General features: G+C 45.7%; 1 protein-coding gene across 11 annotated transcripts in view; it reads left to right on the top strand.

Annotated features, from left to right (window-relative positions):
• Nucleotides 1-944: 944 nt before the first annotated feature.
• The window catches only part of NCOR2 (nuclear receptor corepressor 2), a 446,369-nt gene continuing 428,970 nt past the window's right edge, over nucleotides 945-18,343 (top strand). For 5 of the 11 annotated variants that reach the window (XM_075012370.1, XM_075012376.1, XM_075012377.1 and 2 more), the window contains exon 1: nucleotides 946-1,338. The gene's annotated coding sequence lies outside the window, so the exon portion shown is untranslated. Of the gene's footprint in view, nucleotides 1,339-18,343 lie in introns of all 11 variants that reach the window. The other 6 variants (XM_075012379.1, XM_075012375.1, XM_075012381.1 and 3 more) reach the window with 3 other exon arrangements.

Genomic DNA, 18,343 nt, shown 5'->3' on the forward strand with positions numbered 1-18,343 from the left:
AGACAAACAGCATGCATAAATTTGTTAGTCTTTAAAGTGCCATGGGCCTCCTTGTTATTTTTACAGCTACAAACACATCTACCCCTTTGAGACTTATAAAGGATTTTTTTTAGTGGTTCTCTGGCTTCCCAGCTTTTAGTGTGCTCCCAGTTCACATTTTCAAGGGTTTTCTCTGCAACTAGAAACAATATGGTGAGAAGATCATGAAATCTCTTCACTACAGCATACTTGAGCCTTTAAGAAAAACACCAACAAATCATGAGACGGGCAATAAAATAGGAGAGCTGGCAATGCCAGACTAAAGTTAACGCCTACTCATCAGGACCCTAATTTTGTGTATTTCCCCTTTGTAATTAATCAGTGTTGCTGCAACACTTGGGTCATACTAAAGTTCTGGCTTTTGATCATTACTGGATGGATAGCCTTGTTTCACAAGGGACCGTCACTTGAGGGCAGCTGGTTCGGTGCCGGGATAAAGAGTTAAAAACCCAGGCCGAGGGCCCCAAATGAAGTTCTAATTATATCCTCCAGATTTTTTTAAGCAGACTTGGCTCCCAGATTTACCATTTGCAAAGTCTCATCTTGTAAGCAGCCCAGAGAACAATGCAAGTCAGCAAGTACCACGGGACCGGCCCTGCTGTTTGCAGTGCTTAAAATCGCCTCCCGCTCTGCAAAAACGAATTGAGTTGAAGCGAGGGGAAAGAAAAAAAAAAAAAGCCCTAACGATAACCGACGAGGAAGCCGGACCACACGCCTGCGGAAAGGGAAAGTGTCTGTGCCGGGAAGCTGTGTGAATGGATCCAGCGCGCTTGCTGCTTTGCAGTGCAGAAGTCTCTGGCCCTGGCCCCTTTAAGAAGCCCGGGGACTTGACTGTTGCAAGCCAAGCTGTTTGTCTGGTGCAAGCCTGACTGCTATCAATCTCTCTGCCCCCGTTCCCTCCCCAGCCCGGCTCGCAGGGGAGGAGCAGGCAGCCTGCCGGAGCAGCCACCGCCGGAGACTGGGCGCAAACTTGCTCCTCTGCAAAGGCTCCGGAGAAGAGAGCAGCGGCCTCAGACAGACATCTTAGAGAGCGAGCGCGGAGGTTTCCGGGGAACGCAGCCCCCTGGCTCGGGATTTATAAACACGGCGGCAGATGGACGGGGAGAGGAGCAGAGCGGCGCGCGCCTCCTCCAGCAGTTGATCCAGGGGATATTTGGGTGGTTTTTCCTCCCCCTCGCCCAGCACACTCGCGTGTTTGCTCCCCAGGCTCCCCCGTCACCTTCTGACTTTACGGATCTTCGTTGCACCAGGAGGGGAGGAGGAGGATTTGCGAGAAGAGGCCATGGGCAAAGGCACTAGGTAAAGGGGGTCGTGGGGAGACGGGGCTTTTGCAGACTTACTTTCTCCAGTGCAAGCGGGCGGGGGAGAGGTCGGGGCCTGTTGGCTGGGGTCCGATTTAAGGGGCAGAGGGGCTGGCTCCGCATGCCCGCGGGAACCCACTGGAGAAGGGAGTGTAAATGCTCCAGTCCTGGCGTGTGTTTGCAAAGCGAGCAGGGCAGTTCCGACTTTTCCCGAGCGGCTCTCCCCGGCCCATGTGCCCCGGATCTTGGTTTGTATGGTGACCCCCCCCGGGGGCACGAACGGGGGCGGCAGGAGCTCAGTCTGTCCCATCTCCCCCCTCCAGGCTGGCAGCTCCTGCAGCTAGAGCGCTGGGTGCGACTGGCTGAGCAGCTGCGGGCTAACTCTTGCTTTAGATGAGAAGCAGGGAGGAGGTATCTCTTTGAGGTCGATTTCATTGATCTGCCTCTTCACCCCAAATGCTCCATAACGACAGGGGGAGGGAAAGAATAGAGGAGTTTGTTATAGCTCTTGCTCCTTGGCAGTGGCTAATAACTGAGAAAAGGGGATTAGCATCTGCACACACCCAGAGTGGGCATGCAGGGACCTAGAGGGAAAAGTATGACCTGGCAGGGTCTCTGCTTGCCCTTCCCCACTGCAGCTGAAATGTATCTGAGCTGGGGGAGAGTCAGGAGTGGGGAAGGAGCTGTAGAGAGCAGAGAAACCGCACACAACTCTGAATAGTCTCAGAATCCGGAGCAGCTCACTTTGAATTGTGGGAGCAAATGAACTGAGGCGTGCTTACTTCAGTTGGTCTGTTCTCCAGGGCAGGTGTATGTTCACCTGCGTAACTGAGTGGCTGTGTAAAATCAAACCACCTTTGAACTAGGAATTTTTTCAGGGGACAGCGAAGCTTCCTCTGCCCTGCCTCACTGTCAGCTTTCCTTTCATTTAAACTCTGCTGTATGGCACTTCGGAAAGTTGGTTTTGGTCAGTTTGTTTCTTCTGCCCTTGTGTCTTCTGTGCTTTCAGCCAACAAGTGCTGGTCCCTTCCCTTTTTCCCCACAGATTTCTCTTTTCCAAATGGCTGCCTGTGACATTCTTGCTGGAAATTGCAATTCCTGGACCCTAAGGAGTGTTTAAAGTCTATGAAAGATACTGAAGTGATTTTTTTTGAAACTGGAAGAGGAATGTATGGAAATGCGGTTGACTTGGCACCATGTGTTTTGATGCAAGCTGCATCATTTCTTTGTGCGTGTAAATAGCTGGCACTTACTTTGTCCATATATAATATATACACACACGTTCTTATTTTTACAGTTTAGTGCAGCTTTTTTTTTTCTTGTCCTAAGGCTACTACTGTCATGTGTATTTGACGTGCGTGGCTTCATGCCAGTGTGAGATCCCACAGAAACTAATCCGGGTCAAAGACACCACATGGAGCCAAGTGGAAATCTAGACCAAATAAAGTTTCTGACTTACACCTAAAAATCTGTAATGCTTGTATTAGAGAAAACAGTGCAGTTACAGCCACAGGCTGAAGGAGCAGCTCTGATAATACAGAGAACAAGAACTGTTGAGCCCACTTACCTGCAAATGTGAAGTTTAGTGGCTGATACGTAAATATTTGGGATGGCTAAACTGGGCTGGTCTGTGCGTTGGGCTAAAAGTGCACATTCCACTCTTGAACGGTAATCTCTGGAGCGGTCAAATGAAAATTGACAAAAAAGCAATTTCCTAGTTTCTCTCCTGATCCTATTTTCCTTGTTTCTCGACAATGCACAAAGACAAACTCTGGTGAAGCCAACTGCTTCGATAAATATATTGGCTGGAGCCAGATTCCTTGGAGCAGCTGAAGCTGCAGGACTGTCTCTCTCCATTGGCTTCTTGTGTTAGGGGCTAGGTGGTCACATTTTGATCCAGTGAGACTAGCCCTGTTTCCACTAGGGTGAGTGCTGTACTGTATACTCTGCATGTGAGTAGAAGGTAGTTGGTTTGATTCCAGATAATTCTGTTTGTAGTCAAGGTGTGGTTTCTCCTTCTAACTTTGGGTTTTGGATTCAGCTGATGAATTTTTTTGGTATGGAGGAAACATTGAGGCTTTAGGTGGGCAATTATCTCTGATTTCTTTCTCTTTTTAATGTATCCCAGTCTCATTTGCTGTGAGTGTGCATTTATGATTTAAGTGCTTCTGTGACCTTTCCATCCATTGCGCCAGGCAGTAAAACACCAGCTGTTAAGGTTGACCTATTTGCTCTTGATTATCAATAACCTTGATAAATCTGTATAGATGCTAATATGACTTCTATGCAGACAGGCAATGCCTAGAAGTTCCCATTTGGTTCTAGCCTAGGATTTGCTGGTGGGAGGAGGAGAGGTATGTCTAGTGTTAGCTTGCAGTGTGTTCTGAAGAAGAATAGGTGCATAATATTAATAGAAACTCATAACCCAGAGTCAGGACGCATCAAGTGATTCATTGGCCTAGATTTCAACCCCACCTCTTTCTCTGGTTTGATTGCTGACTCGTTAAGGAACCTTGGGGAGGTCAAGGAATCTCTGTCTACCTCTGCTAACCTAGCTGTACAATGAAGAGAATGCTGTAAGCATTGATGTTTGCAAAATGTTTTGACACCACTAAAATACTGCAGAGAAGTACCAACACATATGACAGTATTGCATGAGAAATCCATGTGCTGTTACTGCCAGCGCTTTTGCAAAGTGCACTTGGATTACTGAAAGCAAGTAAAAGGGGTGTGTGGGTGTGTGTGTGACAGAGTCGGGGAGGGGGAGGCAGGTGAGTTAGTGTTGCCCACAATGACTAAGAAAGGAGGAGCTGATCCACAAGCTAATGTCAGAGAGGCAGACTGAGAGTTTGGCTCTTCAGGTAGGAGAGCAGCCTGGAGAAGAAAGGTAGGTCTGTGAGTTGACAGCACAGAGTTGGTAGTTGACTTTGTGATATGAAATTTCCAAGAGTTCAGGTGGTGTGGTCGAAGAGCTGGGGACAGAGGACAAGAGCCTTGTGGAATCCCCAGAGACAGCTGGATGGGATTTGAAGAGCATCCTCCAAAGAACATGCTAAACGTGATTAGAGTCGACTGTTCTGGTCTTGGCCTACCCAATGAGAACAGTAGTGCTTTGGGGATGGTGGTGACATAAGAATACAAGAGGATGATGGCTTATTGCAGAAGTCAGCTATGCTCTCCAGAGAGAAATTTAATGCACCGTCTGATAGCAGCTCCTGGCAGTGATTAAATCTGAAGAATTTTTTTTTTTTCCCCACCACCTGCTTACCTCTATAGGTCAGCATAATCTGTGCATCTTGACTACGGCTCTTCAGATTCAGGAATCGTCAGGGGCCACTTGACAGGTGGTTGGCAAAACTGCCAGGCTGTGATTTCATTGTCACGCAACAGTTCTGGATGCACTCCTGGTAATTCTGAAGGCCTCCTCAGGAGATTAATGGCAAACACGGCCTTACGCCTGAGAGGGAGGAGTTAGCTGTTTAGAGGAATAAGTGTTCTCAGGCAGAGTTGTCTGTGTCCTCCCTCCTGTTCTTTTGCAGGAGTCCCTGGTTCACTCCCTGGATCATGGGATTTGGGGTTTTAGAAACCAACTCCAGAGCAACTTAAAGCTTCTCAAAGAGTGGGTCCTGCTGTAGGACAGCATGTGAGGAGAAAATCATTTGGCAAATGAAGGCACTTGAGTATTTTGATGGAATGTGACATTCCATAGTAAAAGCTTTCTGGTCACAGTGGGGAATCTGGGAGTTGACAGCTGAGAGATTGCATAAAGGATGGGAGAAGCCAGCTGGCTGTGCCAGATACACTGGAAAAGGGAGGTTCTAGGATTATGTCTTAAACCTAAAACTGCTGGATATTTTGGGGCTGCCAAAATCCTAGCAAGACAGAATTTCTATTGAGTGAAATGTGGGGCAAGATGTAGAGGACTGATGCTGGAAGTGGTACCACAAAAGGGTGCCTCCTATGGGAGGAAGAGCACCCGGAAGGCTGTATCTGATGGGTGTGCCAGTGGAGTTAACCGCTTTTAATGTGCGTGGTCTTCTGCCTGGAACAGAAACTATCAATCAGGATTTTTGATAGCTATGAGCTGTTATTGCATTTTATACCATGCAGGGCTTTGCTGTGTTTGCGGCCATGTGTATGAATAATAATTCCTCATGTAAAATTGCATCACTTGTTTTAATTACAGAATACCGCTGTACCAAGCAAGCATTTTTGTTATCAGTTAATTTATTGAATGAGCAACATGATTAAATGTAATAATACTTAGCACTTGCATTTCACCTTACATGTTCAAAATGTGTGTTGCAAGCTATTAATAAATCTTCAACCCCTTGAGGAGGAAGGAGGGAGAGATTACAGGTTGACCCTCTCGTCTAGCATCCTTGGGACCGGGTTGGTGCTGGATGAGAGAATTTACTGGACTGCAGGAAGTCAATATTGTCTGGCACGTTACCAACACTGCCACTGCTTACTGGGCTCTTAGAGGACGTTTAGGGGTAATTTAGAGCTAAATAATAGCACAGAACAGTGAGCACCAGAACTTGTGGCTATAAACAAACTTTATGGGACCCTGGGAAACTTGGCCACACCCATGATAAGTGGTTGTCTGGGTAACTAAAATCATGCTGGATCACAGATGTTGCTGGACTAGAGAGGTTCAACCTGTATTATTCTTCTATAGAGTGGGTGGAGTGAGAAACAAATGTTCAAAACTTATTTTTGTGTGTAAGGGCGTGTGCACAATTTGAGCTCTTAATGGGGCCTGAGTTTCAGTGGGCAGGTTCTTAGCATTTAATCCTGTCCTTGCAAAACCAAATAGCCCATGTTCTGACAAATCTCTTTTACTGAACGTTTAGGCCTGCGACGTTAAGTGAGGTCCAAGGTTTCAGATTAAATAAGTTGAAAATATGGTAAGATGTGACTTTTAATAGTATGTGCCTTTTTCCCATGCAGTGCTTTGAGGTTCATCTAATGCAAAAATTGAGTGAAGTTAACTCTGTACTGGGGTTTGTGTATGACCACCAACGTCTCCCAGGATATCGGGATATTATGTGCTTTAAATGCATATATATGAATTGTCGTGGCTATGAGACCTGAGTGGGGAAGAAGGTCTACTGTCTGAATTTCCTCCGCTCTCAAGCAGACTAGAATTATTTCACAAAAGCATCCCAATTGTCTCAGTGATTGGGAAATCTCAGCCTCAAATCTACCTAGGGGATTCTGACGCTCGGGTTACTAAGATCATGGATGCACAAATAGGTTGCTTGTCTAGCTTTACATAGTGCATCTGGGGGATGATGTCCCCACCCCACCGCTGGCGTGGAAAGCCATGAGCATACCAAGGAGGCTTCTGACCCATAAATGACAAGGTCTCTTTACTTTTGATCCTACAGTTTAAAGTTAGTGCGATTCACAGGAAAATGACACGCGGGGGCTGACGATGGTGGCTTGGGGGTGGGGGTTTGTCAGAGTGTATTGCAGTAGCAGACTCTGTGATACAGGACGTGAATCTGGTAGGAGGTGGAAGAAAACCATACCCAGCAAGAGGACATGAGCAGGGATTGGTGGCAGGGGAATTTTAAACTTGACCTGCTTAAGAGGAGCATGGCCTAGTGGATAGGGATGCTGGACTGGGAGCCAGAAAAATGTGAGTCCATCTCCACTCTGTCCAGATCTTGGATGAGTAACTTTCCCTCTGTTTCCCTGCCCAGCCTTTATCTCCTCCATCTGGGTTGTAAGCTCTTTGGGGCCTGCACTTTCTTTTACTAAGTGTGTGTGCAGCACCTGGCACAGTGGTGTCTGATCTCAGTTGGAGCTGCCAGGGGCTAAGGATCACTCTGAATGTTAAAAATACAGGAGGGCCGTGAATGGGTTTGAGGAAGTAGGGTGAAGCAGTTGGAGTGGCAGAAGGAGGAAGGCACTAGGAGGTAGGCATATGGAGCAGTCCTGCTTAAACGAGTTGTCATCTGTCCTTCAGCTGGGTGTGGGATTGAATTCCCTTGGCTATATGGCAACGAGGACACACTTTGGTATGGGATGGTCAGAAAAAAAGCAATGTTCCCAAGGTGAGAGATGCCTAAGGTGTGGGGGTTGGAGTCTCAGCATTGAAGGTGAAAAGAACAGGACTGTCTCCAGCTGGGATACTGTGGAAAGGCCACAGTCTCAGTTACATCTGTATGACGGCCACACAACTACAGCACTGCTGCCATAATGCTGTAGTGTAGGTGGAAGGGGTTTTTCTCTCCATTTAAATAATCCACCTTCTGAAAGGCTGATGGAAGAACTTGTCAGGTCTTATCTCTTAGCAGCCGAGCTAGGTCAGTCTCTAACTTGGAAGTATAGCCTGGGCCTAAATGAGAACCGGGTTGCGGGATCAAGAGGGAGAGCAGACATGCATCAAAACATGTTCCAAGCTGGTGTGCCTGCTGGGTGACCCTGACAATGATAATAACACTTAGCTCTGTGAAGCACTTAATATTTTCAGAGTGCTGAACAAACATTAGCTATGTAAAGGATAGTGGTGCTGGCTCCTTACAGGGAAAGGAAGCACCTCCAAATTCATTTATGATCCATGAAACTGAAGGTTATTTTAAAAAATAACAACTTAAATAAAAACACTGACATGTTCAGGAATAGCTGAATGCATCAGTTGTTTAATGCCTTCCATTTTTTTCTTCTAGCCTGTATTTTTTGGCTGTGAAACTACTTATAAGCAATATCAACTTACACTTGGATTTTAACCTATGTTGCTCTTTAGCTAGCCAAAGGATTTTCGCTTATCCCTGTTGCTATAATGTTTGATTTAGAAGGGATGGCAGCAACGTTTTTTCCTCTGTATGAGAGTGTGTACGTGCGTGTGCGCTTGCTGGTAAGTGTGACACCTTTAAAAGAAACTATCTTAAAGCTGGTCCTGTCAAATACAGTGCAACTGTGCTCCCTGCACATAAGACTTTTCATGCAGACTGTATCCCAGAATGCTTCCTGGCCCAAAAACTTAGGCACCAGCAGAGGTGTATGAATTGTTGCAGAAGATGATGTAGGACAGATTTAAAGCATTCTGTCATAAGGCCGGTGTATTAGTGAGATGAGACAGAAAGATGGTAAGAGCGCTCGAAGAGAAGGCTTCTGGATTTATAGTGGAGGTCAAGGGGAGGGCAGAGCAGAGGGTACATCTATATGGACAATAACTACAGCACTGCTGCTGTGGCTCTGTAATGCCATAGGCTAGGCAGAAAGGGTTTTTCTGTCCACGTAGGTAGTGCCTATTTCCGAGAGGCTGTAACCAGGTTGATGAAAGAATCCTTCAGGGTACAACATTCTTCACAGCTCTGAGCAATGACAGTCTAAGATGTAAGTATAGAGCAGGTCTGAGTACTTACACTGTACAGTATTTAACAGACTAGCTTTAGAGTCAGGTGGGAGGAGGAAGGGTCATGGGTGCGTCTGTTGCTGGGATACGCTGAGGAAGAGGTCTGAGGAAGGCATGGAGATGGTCTAGTGTGGATCCTTGGAGAGGGACATTTCTGAGGTGAATGGGGAGCCAGTGTGTGGGGCTGGGAGTGACGGGGCCAGGCTGCTTGTGATGTAGAAGGCAAGTGGCAGCAGAGAGAGGAAGCTGGTGGAGGAGATGAAGGCTTTTGGCAGTGGCACGAGTAGTGGGGTATAGTGAGAGATTGTGCAGAGGTGGCAAGAGGCAGACAATATCACATCAGCCAGAGGAGAGGTCAGGTCACATGTGATGAGGTCAGGTTTGTAGCCAGTACAGAAACATAGGCTCTGAGTCATGGAGGAGGATGAGGCAGTTTAAGGCCTAGAATACACAAAGCGGAGGCCCTGAAGTCAGATGTGTACCGATGTGGAGATAAAGTTGGAAGCTGGCTTGGTGGAGAGCCTGCGGAGGGTGACTAGGGAGGGAGCCATTGATTTTAAACGTGTAGAGAAATAAGTCTGTGTTTTAAGGTTGAAATTGGCCAGGCAAGGTAAGGTGTGTGCTGAGGAGCAACAGAGACACCTGAGTGACCCCTTCTCCCACCTCTAGGGAGGGGGTCTGAGAACAGAGGTAGAACCACGGATGGAAGCTGAGTGACTTGATGTCTGGGAGCAGTGCTGTGATGGCTGGGGACCGGAATCCCCTCCTCCTGCTGAGGGAATGGGAAATGGCAGGGGGAAATCCACTGAAGCTAGCAGGCTTGGTTCTTCTCCTCCTGTTGACCTTGCTCAGTGATACAGAATCAAAGCAAGGGGGCCTCTTTGGATGGTGGGTGTTGGATGTGGCTTAGGATAGAGGAAGCAGGCTTCCTGGGCAGGGTGGTGAGAGCCAGCTGCAACCTGAACTGCAATGTGCTCACTTTGACAGGAGGTGTGGAGGAGGTCATGGGAGTCGGGGAGAGGCTGACAGACATGCTGGGCTTCTGGGTGCTCGTGGAAAAGGTAGATCTGGGGCTGTTGGTCCTCAGAGATGCTTGGAATATAGTGTGCCCCTCCTGCCAGCCCTCACATCCACTCAGAGTGTGCTGCTGATTTTAAAGGGCCTGGGGCTCCAGCCACTGCTACTGTCTTTGGGCAAAAATGTGAGCAGCTGTTGTCGGGACCTTTGGTTTTTTTCTAGGAGTCTTTGATGCTAAGGGCTGTGAAAATGGAAAGAGATGTACTCCAGGTGTTCTCTCTTCAATGTAATTTGCTCTGTAACTAGTGCTATATAGTTGTGTGCTCTGAGGCTGTTTTCAGAGTAAATGGTCTGCTAGGATCTGTTGGAACATAGGAAAGCTGTCCCTAGAAAATTAGGGTTTTCCCTTTTCTCTAGTACAAGAATTCCTTCAGAATTTTGTTTCCCATAAATGTGGGGTCAGTATAGATTCTCAGTTTTATTTCCCCGTCACCAATCTGCTCCCCTCCACCTCCCTCACTGAACTATGCAGACTTGTTCTGATGCAGTGGCACGTGACGCAGTACCCCCTGGCAGCCAACTTCACGTAGCCTTACCACCAGGCTGGAGTTTTGGGCTGAGATGGAACACAACAAGAGAGATGGTAAAAGCTTCCTTAGGAAGTGGTGTGGCAGCAAAGCCTCTGTTTAAGGTTTTGTCTGCATTGCCAATTGAGTGACAAAACTTTTGTTGTTCACTGATACTTACTCCCCCCACCAAAATTTTCCCTCTGCAAGTGGCAGAGTAAACAGTGCGTTGTTGGCAGGAGCACTCTGTCGACAACATGAACCCCACTCCTGGGGTTGGAAAAACTCTCTGCCACATAGACAAAGAAAGCCTTCAGGCTACTTATTCCTTGAGTTGGGAAAAGTCAGATTACGCAAGGGGAAAAAGTAGTTCAACCCTGCATAAAATAAATCTAATACATCTGCTTGGTGGCAGATGAATTAGCAAGAGCTCCATTACTATTCCAAGAAGCATCAGAGAGGTAGCTGTGTTAGTCTGGAGCTTCGAGAACAACAAAAAGTCTTGTGAATAAGAAGTCTTACTCACCTTGCTGAATAGACCTTGTCAGCTCTGGCCCTCCCTTTTTTTTGGGCCCCGCTCCTTAAATACCCCTCTGAAACCACTCCCCCACTCATGCATCTTATGCAGTGGGTCTTTGTCCACGAAAGCTTATGCTCCAAAATATCCGTTAGTCTATAAGGTGCCACAAGACTTCTTGTTGTTCTATTCCAAGAACGGTTCCCTAGTTCCCATTTTCTCTCTTTGGGCACTAAGCACTCCCCCCCCCCCCCCCAAATTTTCTTCCCTTGTGACAGTTCCATCTTTTTTGCTGAAATTTCCCTGTCTGATTTCTGTTGGGGTGGGGGAGGGGGTTGTTTGGCTTAGGACTTCACCTGGCAAATGGATGCTTTGCACCCAGACAGAAACTGGAGCACTGGGTGAGGAATCAAAAAGGCTGCTGTCATTGACAGGAACCTTTGCTGGCATGCATACCATCTGCCTGCTCTGTCCCTTACGTTAAGCAAGAAAGGTTTCTTTTTATTGTGCTGCGACTCAGTGTAGCACAAGCACTTTGCACTTCATCAGTTACACCTCCTTCTTCCCACATAGCGAAGCGTTGTCTTTATTTCGGAGCAAATGAGGGTGTTTATAGGAAGTGTTAGCTGGTCTTATTAGTAAGTGTGGTTTTTTTTTTTGTCTTGGCCTCAGAAGTGGCTGAAGTTTTAATTGCTTGTTTTTGGCTTTGGCAACTAAACCACTTGAAAGGCTGCATTTGGAGACCATTACAAACAAGTACTATAGGAGAAAATGATGAAGAAACTGACCAGTTGATGCAAGTGTTCTGTTTAAGATGTCCCATATCCCAGTTGTAGTCAGGGGTGCTTAGGTGTGCGAGTTCCAAGGTTTAATGAAGTTCCGGAGCCATTCATTTTTGGGTGAACCAATTTGAAGTGCTGTTCCATACTGAAGTCAGTGGCAGAGATTTTAGATCAAATTGACAAGTTTAATGTCACCAGGCTCAGAAAGATCTAAAATATGAAGTTGCAGAACTACTAAATGTAGTATGTAACCTATTGCTGAATCAAGCCTCTGTGCCAGAAAGATTGGAAATTAGCTAATATAATGCTGGCTCTTTTTTTTTTAAAAAAGAGATGCAGAGGCACCCTGCCTGTTGTGTGCAAGTGAGATGAACTTCAGTACCAGGCAAATGGGTAGACACTGTTACGAAAAATCTGTTTTGACTATCAATCATGTTCGTCTCTGTGGCTGGTAAGAATCAATATGGCCTTTGTAAAGAAAGACATGCCTCACCAATCTATTGCAATTCCTTGAGAGAGTCAGCAAGCTTGTGGATACATGATCCAGTTTATATGTATTTTATTTTATTTATTTTTTTAAGAAAGCCTTTGACATGGTCTCTCATCAAAGACTCTTAAGTAAACTGAGAAGTCCTCTTAGGCTATGTCTACATGGTGGGTGCTATTTTGAGATAGTGGGTGGGCTATTCTGGCATCCCTGTACTCCTGCAGTGCCACATACTGAAATAGCCTATTTTGAAAAAAGCTACATGAATTATGTAGCTCATTTTTGAGGTTAGGCTGTGTCTACACAACAGCCTTACAGACCAGTAACTGCTTTAAAGGTTAGAAAACAAAGAATAGAAGGAAATGGTTCATTTTCACAGTGGTGGATCCTTCTGTTTATCTCCCCAAGGAGCTGTACTGTGGCTGTCTGTTCCCTTTTCCAGATTACTAATGATACTGAATAGTAAGGAGGCAAAGTTTTGCAGAGATACAAAATAATTTGTGATAGTTAAGTCCAAAGTTGACTGAAAAGAGTTGCTAAGGCATCTCATTGAACTGGATAGTTGAGGAATAAAAGGGCAGGTGAGATTCTACCTTGATAAATACAAAGTAACGCACACTGGAAAAGTTAATCCCAACTACACCTGTGTAATGATGGGCTCTAATTTAGCTGATGGCACTCAAGAAAGAGGTTTTGGCATAATGGTGAATAGGTCTCTGAGAACCCGATTTAGTGCTCAGCGATGGTCAAAAAGGCTAGTAATGTTAAAAATTATGAGGCAAGAGAGAGAAAATGAGAGGAAAAAGTCATAATGCCACTCTGGTTCTGGTGATTTATTACTGTTCATTAACTTGTTCCAAACACTCCTCTAATAGCACTTCAATCTGGGACTGTTCCTCTGATTTGTCACCCAAAGAGAATGGCTCAAGTTTGGGACTCTCCCTCATGTCCTGACCAGTGGAGACTGATACAAGGAATTCATTTAGTTTCTCTGCAGTGTACTTAAAACATTTTTTGCTATTTATTTTGAGTCTTTGGCAAGCTGTTCATCTTTTTTGGCCTTCCTAGTTGTATTTTTCACGCTTATTTGCTAGAGTTTATGCTCCTTTCTATTTTCCTTTCTAGGATTTGACTTCCACTTTTTCAGTGATGCCTTTTTGTCTCTTACTGCTTCTGTTACTTTGTCTTGCCACAGTAGCTCTTTTTGGTGTTCTTACTAACTTTTTTAACTTGGCATATACACCAGTAGAGTGTCTTTAAAAAAAGTTTCTATGCAGCTTCCAGGGATTTCACTTTTGTCACCATATCCTTTTAATTTCTGTTCAACTAGCTTCCTCAGTTTTGTTGTAGTGCCCCTTTTTGAAATGTTGGCAATATTGAAGATGGGGGTTTGGGGTCAGCAGGGTTTTCACAGAACTCTAGGGCAGGAAGAGATCTCTGGAGATCATCAAGTCCACCCCTATGCCCTAAGCAGGGGATTTTGACCCTTCACTTTAGTTGCTAAACCGTCCCTTCATATGAATAAATTTTGGGTGCATCAATTTCTGCTTTGTGAGAGGTTTTGTTCCTCACTCAGCCTGAGCCATTGGTATGAAGTTTAGCCAGGAAGAACACTTGTTCATCTACAGATTTGGCCATGGTTTGTAGGATTTGTATTTTGTGTCCCAAGAGACAAGGTTTGTGAGGTAATACCTGTTGTTGGACCATTCTCTCTGGGTGAGAGACAAGCTTTTTAACAAAGTAGACGCCTCTGTGGATTTGATAGTGTTTTGGTTCCATGGGGGGACCTTTGTAGCCTGAACACTACAGGGTGATTTCACAATGGGTATGGCTTCCTTAAACTTTTTTTGATCTCCAGCTAATAATAGATTGACAGTTAACTGTCAAGGTACTTGAGATGTTGTTTGTGCAGGGTGGCGTGGATGGCACTCCCTATAGGAGTCAGCAGACTCCAAGAACAAGCTAACTGTGTGAGGCTGAGCTGGGGTTGCCAAGAGGTGGGAGTGGGATGGTTTAATTTGCTCAGACAGGGCCTAGCCTGTCTATGTCAGCCCAACAGTACGGGAGTTAAGACTCTTGTTCTTTGCTCTGCTGATGCCTAGGGTAAACAGCATTTGCAGCCTCAAACAAAGGTGTGAGGAAGGTCCATGTGCATCAACCTTTGCAAATATATTAAGTACCTTGAGAGTTAATGGCAGGCAATCCCAAAGCCTTTTCTAATCTAGGGTCTGATTTTTCTCCTCCCCCTCACTCTCAATGTCCACCAGTTCTGTACTTAAGTAGCATTTACTGGCACAAGAACAGAATCTGGCCCATTGTATTATGAGTGCCCAGTTGCTGCTCCAGAGATTGAAGAAATACAGTGGGTTCACCTTGCAGCCTTATCAAGTTGGATTGTTTTTTTTTTTTTGGGGACACATTGGAAAGTCAGAACAATTTGTTATGCAGACAAGTCTTCCTTGTAGTCTCTGTGCTATTGTACCATACAGTCAGCTGCAGGTGTGGTGATTCTCATGGCGGTGAAATTTGTCTAGTGATCACTTAAGACACTAACACACACACACACACACTGCTGTATAACATGAGCCTTCAGAGAGAAAGTGGAATAGAATTATACTTGCTATATTTGGGGAATAATTTGAGGCTATATTTGGGGAATAATTTGAGACTTCCTCTTTAAGAAGTGGGTTCTGGTTTCACTGTATTTAATTTGTGTCTGGTCTTTCAATTGACACAGTGCAGTTGTTTGAAAATCCTGGCACATGAACCGATGTAACATTGAAGATCTATTATCAAAAATAGTGCATTGTCAGCCTTAAAACATTCCCGAGCCTGTAATGGCTTAGCCCTCTGAGCCCTAGTCAGCTCACTTGTGCTGAAAAAGAAAAGTGTGTGTGGGAGAAAGCATAGGCGTTAAAAACTTGAACTTGTCAAAAACTTTCTATAATGCTGCGGGTTTTTTTATTGGAAAAAATTTGGGGTTTCGACTAAATATATTCATGAAAAGTGTCCTCTCTTCAGAGAACACTTAGATTATTTTGGAACACCTCAATACTGAAACACATTCCCCTCCCCCCAACCCCCGGTTTTCCCAGAAAACCAAAGTATACCAATTCTGAAATGCTGCTGCAGTACCTCCATGGGAGTTGTAGTTTGCATTTGTCATGCTCCCATTCTCCTCTGTGGACCAGTCTCCAGTGCTGCACTGCATCTCCTGAGACACGCTTCCTCCCTTTGCCAGAATGCCTTGTGCATCAGGGGAGATATAGCCTGGCCCAGGGAGTGCTCTAGTACTATTTAACTTGTATCCATATTTTATCCTGGTGTTTCAGGGTACCGGCTAGAGGGATGTATTGTTTCAAAGATACCGGAGAAGAGACACGGGAACCAAACCAAGGAGCATTTTCTATAGTAGATCAAACCCAGCATCTTGAATTGCACCTGCAGTATGATAGGATGCCACAGCAGTTTGTGGAGCACAGGAGCGATGAGCCCTTTGATATGCATCTCAAAGGAAGTGGGTACACACAGGAGAAGTATGCTTGGTTTCACAGAGCAGCAGCAGCTTCAGGCCAGAGTCTACCTCTTTTTCAAGGTTGCCAGAGGTTATATCATATTTCTGCAGGGTGTCTGTTCTGTCTGCTCAGGTGTACAGTGACTTGCCCTTGGCTGGACTGTTTTGGCTGGCTCAGGAATACTGCTCTGGCTTCATTTCCCAAACAGCATTTGTCACTTCTCCCTCTCTGGTCGAGTTAATGATTTCTAGTGTCATTAAGCCTCTGTCCCATAAAGGAGAAGCTACAGTCCTGCTAATATTCCAAGTCTCATTAACTCTTACACATGCTGTTCTACACCAGTGGTTTAGAATTGAATCCGTCACTGAACTCTGTTAGCTCAGCACTTGGCTGCCATAAAAACTATCCAAACAAACTCTGACCTCCTGCGTCTGGTGCTGCAAAAGAGAAACCAAGTGCCCGTTTTTCAAGGAGCATTTCTGTAGCAAGAATCTTGCTCTGTGTGCGAAACTCGCCCTCACTTCAACCTTGGCTTGGAAACAGTCACAAAATTGTTTTCTGGATGTTGGTTGTGGTAATTGGACAGACCAGATCCTTCAGGAAGATTGTTCAGACACTTTTATTGTTTGTACTGCCTGGGCAGGAAATATCTTCTCTTTTTGTGTTTATACAGAACCTAGCGCAATGAAGTTCTTCATGATTCGGGTGCCTTAGCACCATTCAGTAATAGTTTTAACATAATGTACTAAATCATTCCACTACTACTGATCATAAATGAACAGGGTACGTAGTTTGCTTATTTGCAAAAATGCAATAATTTGCAATGGGCTTTGCAGAGCTCGGTGGAGACTAATGGGGTTCTACTGTATCACACTGATCAACGTGACTTTAAACCAAAATGTTGGCTGTGTTGCCTATTGATGACATGGGAACTGGGCTGAGCGCTATGTAGAGTCGTCATGCGTCCATTCAGATGATGCATTTGGTGGGCTGCATTTATGCTGCTAAACCTTTGTTCATGTCAATGCTCACTCAGAAAATTGATTAACATCTCTAGTGTGTCAAAGGAATAAGTTTTGAATTTCAAGGGGCAGTATGTTTAACCAGGCGGAGGCATTTGAGTTGCATATGTAAAATGTGTATGGGTAAGGAAGCGAAATTAGGCATTTTCATTTGTATGTGAAACTGTGTCCTCCCTGTGTGTAATTAACCTGTTTGATGTTAGTGGCACAGGTGTAATTTGTATGCCTTTAGCTCATATGTTGTGATCTACAGCAGGGATGGGGAATCTTCTTTTTTCCTAATATGGGCCACTGACCCACAGAATAAATCAATAGCAGGTCACACAAAGCTGCATGTGTGGTTGGGGGGGCGGGGGGCACATGCAGACTTTTGGGACTTCCCCCTAGGTTCTGGAGTGGGGCCAGAAATGAGGGGTTCACAATGTGAGAGCGTTCTGGTCTGAGGGGTTGGGTGTGCAGAAGTGGGCTCAGGGCTAGGACAGGGGTGTGGGAGTAAGTGATGGCGTGTGCACTTAGGGAGGGAATTAAAGTGCAGCAGGGGATTCTTGCTTTTTGGACTGGACAGGGTTTCGGGGCGGGCTGTGGGCTTTGCAGGTGGTGGGCATGCAGGAAGGAGCTCAGGACTGCGGCTGCGAAAAGGGAAGTGTGTTGCGGCTGGATGCCGTTTACTCCTCACAGCTAGGAAACTTTGCATGGTGTATGCTGGCCATGCCTGCAGACATTCTCTGAATTTCAGGACAAATCATCTCCATTGCCTTGCCTGGTTTAGACCTCCAGATGATTTGAGTTCTCAGTGTAGTTCCTACAACCAATTACCTTGCTTCCCTAAGCCAGCACTGATCTGTGGGACGCATCCTTTAGTAGTACCTGATACGTCTGGTTACTGGTGCTGTTTCATAGAATCATATCACAGAATTAAGCAATAGAATCCTAGGGCTGGAAGGGACCTCAGGAGGTCATTGAGTCGAGCCCCCTGTGCAAAGTAGGACCAACACCAACTAAATCATCCCAGCCAGGATTTTGTCAAGCCAGGACTTCATCCCTAGAGGGCTTTTGAGTTTCCACCAACGTCTCGTTTCTGGCCTCTTCTTAGGGCTTACATACCAATCCCTTGCCCCAGCCCTAAGCTCTCTCCTGCACCCCACACTCTCTTAATTTCTGGCCCCAAACATGGAGCTCAGACCCCCAGCTGGAGCCCTTGCCCCTTCCCTCCCTCCAACTCTGTGTCCCAACCCACTGAAAGTGAATGAGGGTGGGAGAGAGTGAGCCATGGTGGCAGGGCAGGGGAAGCCTCAGAGAAGGGTGGGTCATGGGCGTGTGGTTTTGCGCAGTTAGAAAGTGGGCAACCCTAACTCTGATGGGAGAAACCCATCTTGAGCTTTTGTCCCATTTGGTGAGACAAAGGCAAGCAGCAGTTCCAAGCATGTTTTCGGGTTAGCATATGCTCTATAATCCAGGGATTTTTATGTTCCTTTTCCTCTCTTGATTTTTGCCATTCAAAATCCAGCTTAATTGGGGATTTTTATGACAAAACGATGCTCCCTGGAGTTGTGCTTTTTGTGTCTCTTTGGTTTTCTTTCGCTTTATGTATCTGTCAAAGGCACTGCTACTTTGGATTATTTCTCCTGGGTTTAATTATCATGTCAATGACTGGAGCTTCCCGCTGCAGCTGGGGTGTCAGCAATTCAAGCTCACTTAAAAGCCAGGCCATGGAAGGTGGACGGATGG

This window comes from Carettochelys insculpta, chromosome 18 (genome assembly GCF_033958435.1).
Source record: "Carettochelys insculpta isolate YL-2023 chromosome 18, ASM3395843v1, whole genome shotgun sequence".
NCBI lineage: Eukaryota > Metazoa > Chordata > Testudines > Carettochelyidae > Carettochelys > Carettochelys insculpta.